This window comes from Mobula hypostoma, chromosome 10 (genome assembly GCF_963921235.1).
Source record: "Mobula hypostoma chromosome 10, sMobHyp1.1, whole genome shotgun sequence".
NCBI classification, from domain to species: Eukaryota; Metazoa; Chordata; class Chondrichthyes; order Myliobatiformes; family Myliobatidae; genus Mobula; species Mobula hypostoma.
The window spans coordinates 96,569,986-96,585,597 of record NC_086106.1 but is presented as its reverse complement, the minus strand read 5'-3'; positions in this window follow the sequence as shown (position 1 = coordinate 96,585,597).

The window sequence follows — 15,612 nt, the reverse complement described above, 5'->3', positions numbered from 1 at the left end:
TCTTTAGTTTTCTCAGGAAGTAAAGGTGCTGCTGGGCCTTCTTGGCAGTGAACTCTGCTTGGTTGGACCAAGTCAGGTCATTTGTGATATTGACCCAAGGAACTTAAAGCTTTTGACCTACTCCACTTGCGCACCACTGATGTAAATTGGGTCATGCGGTTTGCTACTCCTTGTGAAGTCAACAACCAATTCCTTCGTCTTGCTGACATTGAGGGATAGGTTATTGTCTTCGCACCATGCCACCAGGTTCTTAAGTTCCTCTCTGTACTCAAACTCATCATTACCTGAGAGGTTTGAGCGTTATGTCCCGTGATATCCCTAAATTCTGTGACATCCTTTAACTTCAAGGCCTTATTACAGCCATGATCAAATTTACCATCAAGGTAAAGGTGAGAAAGACTGATCTCAGCACCAAAGGAGCACTTGAGTAACGTTGGGATTAAAGAGGCAGTAGGATTTAAAACTAATCGAATCAAGGGGAAATTTTGAGTGAGGTAAATTTTGGTGGCTTCCAGAGACAAATCATTCAAAACCTCTTTGCCAAAGTGAAGAAATCTTTGGGATCCATTTCCCTGGAGTCACCATCAAATATAAACTTAAAAGAGAACTACAGTTACAGGATCTAGTCAGGAGCGAGGCATCTTGCAGTGAGTGATCGATGTACTCCCCAGGAGCATTGCAAAAGAAACACATCGGGACAATGATGGTAGAGAATCTGAACAAGTGCAGCTCAGACGTTACTCAGAAAGGTCAGCGCCATCAGGTTCAATATCCCACCCGAATGGTGCCTCATCCACCACCCTATGCATTCTCTCCCTCTACCAGCAGCACAAAATTATTTCATCCACATAATGTGTTCCAAAAACTCACAAAGGATATTTTAACAGAAAATACCAATCTTGTGACACCCCCCACCACTCATTGGAAGTGCAAGAATGGTGGGTGTGCGGGAAAGTCATGTATATTCTTGATTTTGAAATGTGTTGACACCTGTTATTTATTACTGGATCTGAACCCTGGAGTTCTGAAAGTGTCGGCGTGCTGAGAGTATTTTCATCTCACATGCTGCAGTAGTTCAAGGTGGCAGAGCAGCGATTGATTATGGGATGTACACTCATGATGATCATTTCCCTTGGGTGAAAAAAAATGTTAAACTTTTATGATCATTACTTTGAAACCCAACTGACAGTGTTCCACAGCTGTCCTTCTAAAGAGCCAATGTTTTATAGTCCTATAATGTAGCCGGGCATATTTTATGGTAGAAATGGCAGAATTTATGACATGACTCTTCCATCACCTCTACAATTTGCTCTTCTTTTACTGACACTTTCCTGGGGAGGTAATAACTGTCCATGTACCTCTTTTTACTGACTGTCCAGAACGCCAAACACTATTGTTGAGTGAAATGTCTTTTTGCATCTCCTTTACGCAACATTCTGCTCATAGGGCTATCACAGCACTTTTTATTTGTTTTAGCTGTGCTAAATCTGTGACTCTGTGTGGTTGAGAGGGCGATGACAATAGATTATATTTGTTAATATCAGATACAGGAAGAAATTTATTTAACCCTACTCAGCATTATTACGGGCTCTCATATTCAGTCTTTCTTGATCAAGTTGCACCCAGGAAGGATGTTTAAACCTTTTTACTGTATTTATAATGCTGATGCAAGAAGACACATCTCCAATAGCACCTGAGTTTTAAATTTAGGAAATTTATTTAAGATAATGAACTGTGGCAGTAGTCAAATAGAAAAGCAAAGCAGGCCCCTAACATTTTACTATGAAATTGCATTTTTTATATTCACATTTCTTAGCAATTTTGGAGGTTAGATTCTGGCTAACTTCAGATTTCCAGCACTTAACAGTATTTCATTTTCGAGTTTTAACTGCTTATCCTTCTGTAATTTTGCAGCTGACAATGCCCATCATTCACCAACCCAGGATGCTGATTTGGGAAGTCTTGCATTTTTCGAAAGAGGTGATAAATTTGGTCACAAATCTGCGAGAACAGTTAAGAACCTTCATGATTAAATGCCAGTGCATAAAGGAACATTTATATTTTTGCAGCACATTATATCATTAAAACATCCCAAAATGCTTCACACCTAGTGGACTTTCTTTCCAAGGACAACTAGAATGGACAATGAATGTTGGCCTTGATAGCAATCCCCAAGCCAGGAACATAAATTGAGGAAACAAAGAGGAAAATGGCAACCATTATCCATCAAGCCAGTTTTCACAAGCAATAATGTGATGTTCAGCAGTCTCCTTTTGAGATGATTAGCTAAGGGCACTACTGCCACAACACTAACCATGCTCCCTGTTCTATCTTGATTTATCCCATGGGCCCTTAATGCCTTTCTTAAGCAGGGAAGTTAATAGATGATTTATTTTCACAGTGTATCCCCTTAGAATAACAACTCAAAGAGTAAAACATCCCACAAATGGTTAATTAATGCTTCATCTTATACCATGGATTGCAGCTCAATTCGGGCCAAACATATAACTCATCTAATCAGACAAAAGAGTCAAGGCTTTACCAAATTTACCATTTTGGTGAAAATGCATAAATTGCATATTTTCCTCATATTGATGTTATCCGCAAGGCAATATTTTTTGTTTCTTTACGAAGCATATTTGCTGAAGTCTTCCCACACAGCAGATTAGTTGCTGAAAGGTAACTCATACATCCTCAGTAGGTTAACCACAATAGGTCAACGGCAGATCCAATCTCAATGGCTCTTCACACAACTTTAGACCACCTGGACAACACAAACACCTATGTCAAGCTGCTATTCATCGACTATAGCTCAGCATTTAATAGCATCATTCCCACAATCCTGATTGAGAAGTTGCAGAACCTGGGCCTCTGTACCTCCCTCTGCAATTGGATCCTCAGCTTCCTAACCAGAAGACTACAATCTGTGTGGGTTGGTTATAACATCTCCTGCTCACTGACGATCAACACTGGTGCACCTCAGGGGTATGTGCTTAGCCCACTGCTCTACTCTCTAAATACCCATGACTGTGTGGCTAGGCATAGCTCAAATACCACCTGTAAATTTGCTCATGATACAGCCATTGTTGGTAGAATCTCAGAATGTGACAAGAGGGCATACAGGAGTGAGATATGCCAACTAGTGGAGTGGTGTCACAGCAACAACCTGGCACTCAACGTCAGTAAGACAAAAGAGTTGATGGTCATCTTCAGGAAGGGTAAGACAAAGGAACACATACCAATCCTCTTAGAGGGTTCAGGAGTGGAGAGAGTGATCAGTTTCAAGTTCCTGGGTGTCAAGATCTCTGAGGATCTAAACTGATCCCAACATACTGATGCAGTTATAAAGATGTACTGTGGACAACATTCTGACAGCAGGCGGTGAAAAAGGCCAATGGTATGCTGGCATTCATAGCAAGAGGATTGCAGGGAGGTACTGCTGCAGTTGTACAAGGCCTTGGTGAGACCACACTTGGAGTATTGTGTGCAGTTTTGGTCCCCTAATCTGAGGAAAGACATTCTTGCCATAGAGGGAGTACAGAGAAGGTTCACCAGGTTGATTCCTGGGATGGCAGGACTTTCATATGATGAAAGACTGGATTGACTAGGCTTATACTCTTTGGAATTTAGAAGATTGAGGGGGGATCTGATTGAAACGTATAAATTTCTAAAGGGATTGGACAGGCTAGATGCAGGAAGATTGTTCCCGATGTTGGGGAAGTCCAGAATGAGGGGTCACAGTTTAAGGATAAAGGGGAAGTCTTTTAGGACTGAGATGAGGAAAAACTTCTTCACACAGAGAGTGGTGAATCTGTGGAATTCTCTGCCACAGGAAACAGTTGAGGCCGGTTCATTGGCTATATTTAAGAGGGAGTTAGATATGGCCCTTGTGGCTAAAGGGATCGGCGGTATGGAGAGAAGGCAGGTACAGGCTTCTGAGTTGGATGATCAGCCATGATCATACTGAATGGTGGAGCAGGCTCGAAGGGCCAAATGGCCTACTCCTGCACCTATTTTCTATGGTTCTATGTTTCTATGACAGGCTGCATCACTGTCTGGTATGGAGCGGCTACTGCACAGGACCGAAAGAAGCTGCAGATGTTTGTAAATTTAGTTGGCTCCATCTTGGGTACTAGCCTACAAAGTACCCAGGACATCTTCAAGGAGCGGTGTCTCAGAAAGGCAGCTTCCATTATTATGGACCTCCAGCACCCAGGACATGCCCTTCTCTCACTGTTACCATCAGGTAGGAGATACAGAAGCCTGAAGGCACACACTCAGTGATTCAGGAACAGCTTCTTCTCCTCTGCCATCTGATTCCTAAATGGACATTGAACCCATGAACACTACCTCACTTTTTTAATATATTATTTCTGTTTTTTGCACGATTTTTAATCTACTCAGTATACATATACCGTAATTGATTTATTTGTTCATTATTTTATTTTTTTCTTCTAGATTATATATTGCATTGAACTGCTGCTGCTAAGTTAACAAATTTCACGACACATGCTGATGATAATAAACCTGATTCTGATTCTGTTTCTGATTCAAAAATTATCCATTTTCTGCCAACTACAAACTGTGGACGATATTACCATCATCCACAATATTATCTTTCCAAAGCTCTCAATAGTTTATTGAAACAAACCCCAATTGCATATTAAATAGACCCCATTCTCTGTCAATTGTGAATTATTTCCAGCAAATGGGAGAATAACAGTAGGTCCAGAATTCTATTCTACATCAACACAGTGACAATCAGCAATAGCAATTTCTCATCTCTCTCTCCAACAGCGCAACGAGAGTTTACAAAACTAAAAAATAGTTTTCAAAGTCCTGAGGACAAGAATCTATAAAATTATCACCTGATTCTTAAACGTGGTCAAGCCGTGTCTAGTTATAGTATTTGAAATGACCTAAAGCCCTGAGAGACAGTGATGTGCATAATACATTTTCAATATATAAACAGAGTGGGAAAATCATTTTTAGCAATTTCTAAAATGCACACAGTATCCACAAAGGACAACCTACTTCATTTGTTTCAATGAGTTTTATGACTTGGAAACAATTGCCTAGTTTTTTTTAGATTAAAGTTTGCTATGTTCATATCACCCAATACTTATGCTATTTTTATATGCTATACTATCAGTCACACACTAAAATTAATCAAATTCCACTTTAAAAGTTTGCAGGGAATACAAATTCACTACCCGAGCTCCAACCTGTTTCATGGTCATTTAACCTGTGAGATAAGAAAAGCCCCCTGACTTCCAACTTACGGCTATACTTACATAATGTAGAATAAGCTCAGGTAGTGTTGGATATATTATGCTAGTCAGGTTAGAAGGATGGAGAGAAAATTGAGTGGAGGGTAAAAGTTAATGATCCTTCATTATTCATGGTAAAAGTTGAATATATTTAAGCATTACACGGCAAGTAAATGGCTGACAACAGCAAAGGGGAAGGTCTATGATCAGGTAGCATACAAGAGGGATTGCACAATAAAAGAGGTGATATTGTAAGAAAATACTGATAGTAATGGTGTAAATAAGGAAACAAGAGATCAGTTATACGGGAGTGAATACACCTTGCATCTTCCTTCCTCTTTGAACCAGGACTGATCCGGAGACTTGATACGAATGGTGGAAGGAAGATATGCCAAGCCATAGGGTTACAGATGGCCAAATAAACCTGTATACCAATTTTCAATGATTGGTGTGTAACAATCCCTAGATCTGTTTCAGTATCAATATTTACCAGTCTCTTAATTATTTAAGAAGAACTTTCTACTGTTTTCTGCAAAATGATTGACCTGACAATATTCTACATTATACTCTATCTGCTATATACTATTCAGTGAAAGCCCATCTGCTCCCTCCTCCTCGATCATACCATCAGCAAACATGGTGCATCACCTTTATTCATCTCGTTTAGATCGGTGATATAGATTGACAACAGCTGGGGCCTCAACACTGACGCCTGTTGTACTCCACTAATTAAAGGCTTTCAACATGAAAAATGCCCCCTCTTACTCGTATTTTGTGTTTCTTGTACTGTAAACAATCCTCAATCCATGCTAGTATATAAACTTCATCCCCAAACCTCCCAATACCATCCACTCTGAGTGGGACCTTACAGAGACCTTCTAGAAGTCGAAACAGATCAGAAAAACTAGCTTACCATTATCTTCTGCTAGTTAAAACTCATGAAAATCCAATAGATTTGTCAGATAAGTATTTTTGTTCAGTAATCAAAGTTGGCTCAGCTGTGTCCTCTTGTTATTTTCCAGGAAACACTACCTTACTAGTAGGTTCCAGCATTTTTGAAATACTAAATGTAAATGAACATAGAAAAATCTAAAATTTATTTCATGATATGATGCAGTATATTTTATCGTAAGGTGGAAAAGAATTAAATGCCAATTATCACCTTAAGGGATGGTTTGTAGTACTCCTTTCCCAATCCTTCCTTTATATGATAATTATGACTTCAACAATCTAATCTTGTAAGATACTGTAAAACAGATGCTATCTATAACCCCTACATTAATCAAGTTTCAGCATATTCATCTTTACCTGACAGAAACAAGGAAGAAGTTAAATTTTATTTGGCGTTGACTTGTCCAAACAACATACATTTTTGCACCCTTGCAAGCACAAGGCCCAGAATAATTTTGTGAGATTGCAGTAATTTAAAAAATCCAGTTATAAACAACTAGAACAACTTCTTTCAATAAAAGCAAAATAAATTATAAAGCAACTGTGTGAGTATGGGATGACTATGAGCATAAAATCATTCGCAGTCACTTACAACTGCATCCGATTAACTGGGAAATTACTCTGTTTTGGAAGAAGAAGATGGTGTCACCATATCCTGTTCCATCATTAAATTGTCAGATCAAAGTCAATGAAAAGTTCTTTTCACTTGGCAGTGTACCTGGTTGGTCTAGCCTTATAAATGGTAGTTCCTTTATGAAATGTGTGAAGATACATCTGTCTTTAACTATCCTAAGAATCTAAGTATGGTACATATTGAGATCTTAATGTAACAAGTGAATCTTCCTGTCTAGGTAAGCATAGACTGCTTTCTGTGTAGATTCTGATGTGTATTTCATAATAACAAGTTATGCTTTGGTTAATTCCTTCTCATAAAGTAGTGAGTGGTATTTACTATAATAGAATAGCAGCATAGTCTGTGTAATTCCTTATTGTGCTCTCATCTTATAAAATGATCATCTTTGCGTAGGGAATTCAGCATAGGTTCTTTCTTATCAAGCTATAGTATATGAAAATGCTGTTCATCAGAGTGTCTGAAACAGCAATTCAAATATTTCCATTATGCATAAAGTTAGACAATAGATATGGGGTCACTTATGTATTTTTCATTGTGCTACTAATATAACCTGTTTTTGCCAACTTCTTCCCCAGAGTTCCCATCTATCACTGTGCAGCATCCTCCTGTTTGGTCTGAAATCTGTAATCTAAACAAGTATTTCAGGAATGAGGTTTTCTGAAATCCTGATGGCAACAAAGTGAAACTAGGACCAGGTAAATGTCAAGAAAACCTTGAGCCTGTTGTTGGGTATTAGATCTATCAGCCTTGTGAGTCTAAAGCATACAGACACACTAGGTAAAATGGACTCACATCTGCTTTGTTTTGGCCATGATGAAGCAACCTCTGAGCACTGGGAGTAGCAGGCCTTTAGAATTGTTATTCTCATTATTTTAAGTCGCAGGAGAAACATTGACTCAGTTTTAGAAGGAGTTTTTAAAGTTGCAGCAGGGTACAATTGTGTTAGTAGATGAGCAGCCAGAACTCTGAATCATTGATCCGGAGACGCAAGTTTAAGTTCCAGCAGGGCAGGGGGAGAATTTAAATTTAGTAAACAAATCTGCAATCTTTTAAAACAACTTGTACTAACAACTGTGGAATTATTGGATTGTTGTTAATAAAAAGTTCCACTAATTTTGCTTTGTGGATCCAAACTTACCAATAGCATTAACTTGTAATAGGCACCTCACTTCAAATGAGGATGGATAGTAAACGTTCCCATTGCCAGTGATGTCCATGTCCTTTGAATAAGTAAAGATAAGAAAGGTACTGGTCTAAATTTGGCTGAACACTCCCTAGGTAATAAATGGGCACCGTATATCCATGACAGACAAAGGGACATTGTGGCTTTGAAGCTGTGCCAGTGGAACATTCAGAGTCCTGCCATTGGAGGTAGATGATGGAGTTAAGGCAGCTGGTTCTGTTATTGACTTCAGAGTTGAAATTCCTGACAAGATCACGTGTCCATGTGGTTCCAGAAGCATAGATCTGCATATAAATTTTGCAACGATAATGTCAAACTTGCATTATATACCAAACCGCATCAATACTGTACACCCAGAAACCTTCATACGTGGATCCGTCAAAATACAATATAATTTCCCAACGTACATGGAGAATCACTGTTCGCATTTACTCTTCAAATCTGTTGCTTTGGGTAACAAATACGTGATAAAACTTCCAGGACTTCAGATTCTCTCCAGCCAAACAACAATAAATGGATGTTCTTCATAGTGAATGCAGTTCTGAGAGAATGGAAGTGATTGAAGAATTCAATTCCTAAAGGAATAATCCATAAAATTGATACATGTGTAATGTTGTGAATGGGAATACACGCTGAGTGTATGTTCATGGTCTTCTACGACTAAAGCACAACCACTTTAACGTTCACGTGATGTGCGTGCAGAGATGTTCTTCTGCACACCACTTGAAACTCCTGGTTATCTGAGTTTTTTTCGCCTTCCTGTCAGCTTGAACAGTCTGGCCATTCTACTCTAACCTCTCTCATTGATACGGCGTTTCCATCCACAGAGCTGCTGCTCACTCTTTATTTTTTCCACTCCATTCTCTGTAAACTGGTCAAACTGCTGTGCATGAAAATCCCAGGAGACAGCAGTTTCTGAGATACTCAAACCACCCCATCTGGCAAAGTCATTCCATGGTCAAAGTCACTTAGATCACATTTGTTTCCTATTCTGGTCAAAACAACAACTGAACTTCTTGACCGAATCTGCTTGCTTTTATGCACTGAGTTGCTGCCACATGATTGGTTGATAAAGTGGCCACTGTGCACGTTAGTAAGTTGGTTCATTATTGCTATGTGTACTGAAGTACAGTGAAAAAAGCTTAACTTGTATATTGTCCAAATAGATTAGTTAATTACAACAGCGCATTGAGGTAAAACAATATCAGAATGTAGTATTAAGTGTTAGAGGACAAAGATAGTGCTGTGCGGGGAGATAGTAAGGTGTGAGGTCAAGAGTCCATCTTATTGTATTAATAATAATAATAAAGGCATCCATTAGTCTTGTGAGACCATGGATCTGCACCTGGAAAGTCTTCACTCTCCAGGGCGCAGGTCTGGGCGAGGTTGTATGGAAGACCAGCAGTTGCCCCTGCTGCAAGTCTCCCCTCTCCACAACACCAATGTTGTCCAAGGGAAGGGCATTAGGGCCGATACAGCTTGGTACCAGTGTCGTCGCAGAGCAATGTGTGATTAGGTGCCTTGCTCAAGGACACAACACGTTCCCTCGGCTGGGGCTCGAACTCACGACCTTCAGGTAGCTAGTCCAATGCCTTAACCACTTGGCCATGTGCCCACACTTATTGTATTAGTGAACCATTCAATAGCCTTATAACAGTGAGATAAACATGGTCCTTGAGCCTGGTGGTATGTGCTTCCAGGGTTTTATAACTTCTGCCTGCTAGGTGTTGGTAGGAAGAAAATACGCAGGGTGGATGGGAACTATGATGATACTGGCTGCTTTACTGAGGTATGGAGAAGTGTAGGCAGAGCCCACGGAGGAGAGACTAGTTTCTGTGATGTGCTGAGCTGTGTCCGTGGTTTCTTGTGGCAACAAGCAGAGCAGGTGCTGTACCAAACCGTGATGCATCTGGATAGGATGCTTTCCATGGTGCCCTAGTATAAATTGGTGAGAATCAAAGGAAACAAGCAAATTTCTTTCACCCTTCTGATGAGGTAAATACACTGGTGAGCTTTATTGGCCAGGGTGATTATGTGGTTGGAACCATGATCACCGCTCAGAACTTGAAACTCTCAACCCTCTTACCCTCAGCACACACAATGTGTGCATTGGTGATCCGTAAGAGGGCTGTAACTTTATCATTAATAGACTTTTAATTCCTCCTGTCTTCAGCTCCGTCACAAATCTTCCCTTTCTTTTGTTCTTCCATCCCCACACTTCCTTCCTCAGTGTTTAACAAACTGTTACAAGTCAAACATTTTCTTTGAATGATGAATGAACACAAATCTGGCCTAATCCTTGGAGTATTCAGAGGGTTTTCTAATTTTTATTAAACACAAAGAATCCTTTGCAATTATATCTCAGTAAATGTTCAGAAACATGGGTAAAAGCTGTGATAAGGAATATAACCTCACAGGAACTCCAAAAAATGCTTAATAACCAATAAAAATTCTTTCTAGAAGTATAATTCTGGATCTTATATAGTTCTTTGTACAAATTTCACTTGCTGGTTTATATTTCTGTAGATTTCACCAAATGCTTGAAAATTCAGTTGCTTGCCATCACTTTTTCTTCTGGAGTGATGAATGACAATGACCATTTCCCAGCGGTTTTGGTTAGGGAATTCAGAAGGGCATTTCATGACATCTGCTTCATTGTGCCTCTGCCTCTATTTCCTGCCAAAGGATGCAGAGTGATGCAAGCTCCTAGTGCCACACAGCCAGAGGTTGGGCCCTCATGACAGGACGTTGAACTGGAACACTGACAAGTGGATGTCGCAGATTCCATTCCATATGCGGATGAGGTGTCCCTAGTTTCCAGTCCAACATTTATCCCCCTATAATTTCAGAATCAGATCTTTGTCATACTGGTGATTTTTGGAAGGTCTCCAACTACAAATTGGTCGCTGTGCTTCTGACATTTTAAAGAGGCTGACACTTCAAGTAGTGCTGTAAAGTGCTTTGGGATTCCAGTATCTATGTAAATATGACTCCTCATTTCTTCACCATTCAAGTTAACAAACAGGCTACTTAGGAGAAAGTACTGTAGGTTCTATTTCTGTTCCAGCCCATTAGGCTGTACAAAGAGCCTGGATTCTCCAAACCAAAGATCATTACACGAATCTTATTATCGTCCTCCATTCTGGAGGAGGGTCCACTGAACCAATGCATTGACATAGTCAACTGGGAAGGCAAATGTTAAATTGTAATTATATTCTTATCATTAATGAGTCAGACTATGTCCTGCTGCGCACAGTAGACATGGAAAGCTTTGGGCAAGTTAATGAGCTTTGATGATCTCATTCTAATATGTAACCAGTCTCATAAGGCTCATAAAAGACAACTGAATTATTAGAAGTAGCACTGCAAGAAGTATGTTTAAGTTTTCAATTGAATTTTCTTTCCTTCACTTATGAAGGGATGTGTCAAACTGGGAATCAGTTCCATAGAAGCTGGCTACTGTCCAGTATTTAGCAGAAATATCCATTGTCTTCCCATAGAAGGAGTATTCATACATTATTCTGCTCTTAAAGACCATCACATTCAACTCAACACGACCTTCATTTGACAGTTTTCTCTGGGGAGAAGAGAAGAGTTCATAATTCTTCCTGGGGGATATTTTTTACTGGAGAAAGATTACAGTGTAGGCAAACACTGCCACCAAGTTTCATACAGCAAGGCTTCACACAAAAACGAATGACCAGATGATTTGTTTGCAAAAAAGTTGGCGAGGGGAAACTGATGAATCTGTTGCAATGCTGTCAATCAAGCAATACCATGGGGGTTTTATGTGCCCATCTGAGCAGGCTGACAAGGCCTCATTTTAAAGTCAAAATAAGTTCCTAGTTAACAGCTTGTGTGACAGACACACAGACTTCCCCCAGGTCCTGCACCATAATGTCAATCTAGATTACATGCTCAAGGCACCGGTAAAACTTAATCCCCCAAATTCTGAGTCATGACTGCTACCTGCCAGGCCAAGTTAATATTACAAACTGGCAGTGGGACATCAGGCTGAAATTTCCAGCTTATTTCTGCTCCATTTCAGTGCCACTGTTTCCCTTAGAGCTGAGATCATCAGCACGGTCCCGGTGTTGAACAAAAGTTTGTCTGAGGTTTGTTTTTATTAGGTTAGTTGGTACAAAGAGCATCCAAAGAAAAGGATATAGTCCTTTGCAATATCAGGCCAAAGAGAGCAACAGAGAGGTTGGACTTGAGCTATGAAGTGTGCTGAGCAACCCCTCCTCCAGATGAGCTGGAGACTGAAGTTGCAATCGGATATGGAGAAGGCATTTCTATATGGCCTGATGGCAAATCCATCTGAGACTGATGAGATGTGCTCCCCTTTGATCCTGTAAACTACAAAACTGTGGGATGAACTGCTGCGTAAGCAACTGCTCAAATCACACGTACTGTATATCCAACAATTCAAAAATGCTTTTGATGGATCATTGTATTCATGACATTTGCACTTGCATATGCAGCTTGAGGTTAGGAAGACACTTAACCCATCACTGGGTCCACAGGTTATTCCATATCATCAAGAGCTGTAGGAGTTGGATTTACAATGCCTATAAAAAGTATTCAATTTCACCCCCCCCCTTGGAAGTTTTCATGTTTTATTGTTTTACAGCATTGAATCACAGTGGATTTAATTTGGCTTTTTTGACACGAATCAAGAGCAAAAGACTCTTTCACGTCAAAGTGAAAACAAATCTCTACAAAGTGATCTAAATTCATTACAAATATAAAGAACAGAATAATTGATTGCAACTGTATTCACCCCCTTCAAGTCAATATTTAGTAGATGTACCTTTTGCAACAATTACAGCCCTGAGTCTGTGTTGACGGATCTCTATCAGCTTTGCACATCTGGACACTGCAATTTTCCCCCATTCTGCTTTACAAAACTGCTCAAACTCTGTCAAATTGCATGGGGATCATGAGTGAACAGCCCTTTTCAAGTCCAGCCACAAATTTACAATTAGATTGAGGTTTGGCCTCTGACTTGACCACTCCAGGACATTAACTTTGTTGTTTTTAAGCCATTCCTCTGTAGCTTTGGCTTAATGCTTGGGGTTGCTGTCTTGCTGGAAAACAAATCTTCTCCCAAGTTGCAGTTCTCTTGCATCATGTTTTCCTCCGGGATTCCCCTGTATTTTTCTGCATTCATTTTGCCTTCTACCTTCACAAGCCTTCCAGGGGCTGCTGCAGTGAAACATCTCACAGCATGGTGCAGCCACCACCATGCTTCACTGTAGGGATGGTGTATTTTTGATGATGTGTGGTGTATGGCTTATGCCAAATATGCATTTAGTCTGTTGGCCAAAAAGCTCAATTTTGGTTTCATCAGACCATATAACCTTTTTCCAGCAGACTTCAGAATCTCCCACATGCCTTCTGGACACCGCTAGCTGAGATTTCATGAGAGTATTTTTCAACAGTGGCTTTCTCCTTGCCACTCTGCCATAAAGCTGTGACTGGTGAAGCACTCGAGCAATTGTTGTATGCACAGTCTCTCCCATCTCAGCCTCTGAAGTTTGTAGCTCCTCCAGAGTTGTCATAGGTCTCTTGGTGGCCTTCCTCACTAGTCCTCTTCTTGCACAGTCACAGTTTTTGATGATGGCCTGCTATAGGCAGATTTACAGCTGTGTCATATTCTTTCCACTTCTTGATGATTGACTTAACTGTACTCCAAGAGATATTCAGTGACTTGGAAATTTTCTTGTATCCATGTCCTGACTTGTGCTTTTCAATAACTTTTTCCACAGAGTTGCTTGGAGTGTTCTTTCGTCTTCATGGTGTAGTTTATGCCAGGATACTGACTCACCACAGTTGGACCTTCCAGATACAGGTGTATTTTTACTACAATCAATTGAGATACCTTGACTGCATGCAGGTTTATATATAGCTAGGACACCTTAACTAATTATGTGACACCTAAAACCAATTAGCTACACCAGTGATGATTTGGTATGTCATATTAAAGGCGTGAATACTTATGCCATCAATTGTTTTGTGTTTTATATTTGTAATTACTTTGGATCACTTTGTAGAGACTTTGACATGAAAGAGTCTTTTACTGTGATCAGTGTCAAAAAAAGGCTAAATTAAGTCCACTGTGATTCAATGTTGCAAAACAATGAAACATGAGAACTTCCAAGGGGGTGAATACTTTTTATTGACACAGTATTTTAGAGATACAGGGCTCAGTAATGGTGTCATAACAACAACATTTTCCCCAATGTCAGCAAAACAAAAGAGCTGGTCATTAATTTCAGGAGGAAGGTGCGGAATATGCTCCTGTCTACATCAGTGCTGTTGAGGTTAAGAAGGTTGAGACTGACCACGTAGATGCCACAGCCAAGAAAGCTCACCGGCGTCTCTACTTCCTCAGGATGCTAAAGAAATTGGCATCTTCTCATCAATTGTTACCAGTTTTTATCAATGCACCATGAAAAGCATCCTCTCCAGGTGCATCATGAATTGGTATGGCAACTGCTCTGCCAAAAATCACAAGAAACTCTCAGCATATAATCAAAGCCAGCCTCCCATGAATGGATTCTGTCTATGCTTCGTTCTGTCTCCATAAGGGACCCAACAAATCAAAGACCCCACCCCAGGCATTCTCTCTTCCCTCTCTTCCCATTGGGCAGAAGCACTTACCAGCAGGCTCAAGGAGAGCTTCTATGTCAAAGACTATTGAATGGTTTCCTAGTCCGATAAGATGGCCTCTTGATCTCCCGATCTACCTCATTATTGTCTATCTGCACTAAATTTTCTCTGTAGCTGTTATACTGCACTGTTACTCTATATTCTGCATTCTGTTATTGTATTACCTTGTACTACCCTTGATGCACCATGCAGTGAATTGATCTGTATGAACAGTATGCAAGACAAGTTTTCCTTGTATCTCAGTATATGTGACAATAATATAGAAACATAGAAACATAGAAAATAGGTGCAGGAGTAGGCCATTCAGCCCTTCGAGCCTGCACCGCCATTTATTATGATCATGGCTGATCATCCAACTCAGAACCCCGCCCCAGCCTTCCCTCCATACCCCCTGACCCCTGTAGCCACAAGGGCCATATCTAACTCCCTCTAAAACATAGCCAATGAACTGGCCTCAACAGTTTGCTGTGGCAGAGAATTCCACAGATTCACCACTCTCTGTGTGAAGAAGTTTTTCCTAATCTCGGTCCTAAAAGGCTTCCCCTCTATCCTCAAACTGTGACCCCTCGTTCTGGACTTCCCCAACATCGGGAACAATCTTCCTGCATCTAGCCTGTCCAATCCCTTTAGGATCTTATACGTTTCAATCAGATCTCCCCTCAATCTTCTAAATTCCAACGAGTACAAGCCCAGTTCATCCAGTCTTTCTTCATATGAAAGTCCTGCCATCCCAGGAATCAATCCAGTGAACCTTCTTTGTACTCCCTCTATGGCAAAGATGTCTTTCCTCAGATTAGGGGACCAAAACTGCACACAATACTCCAGGTGTGGTCTCACCAAGGCCTTGTACAACTGCAGTAGTACCTCCCTGCTCCTGTACTCGAATCCTCTCGCTATAA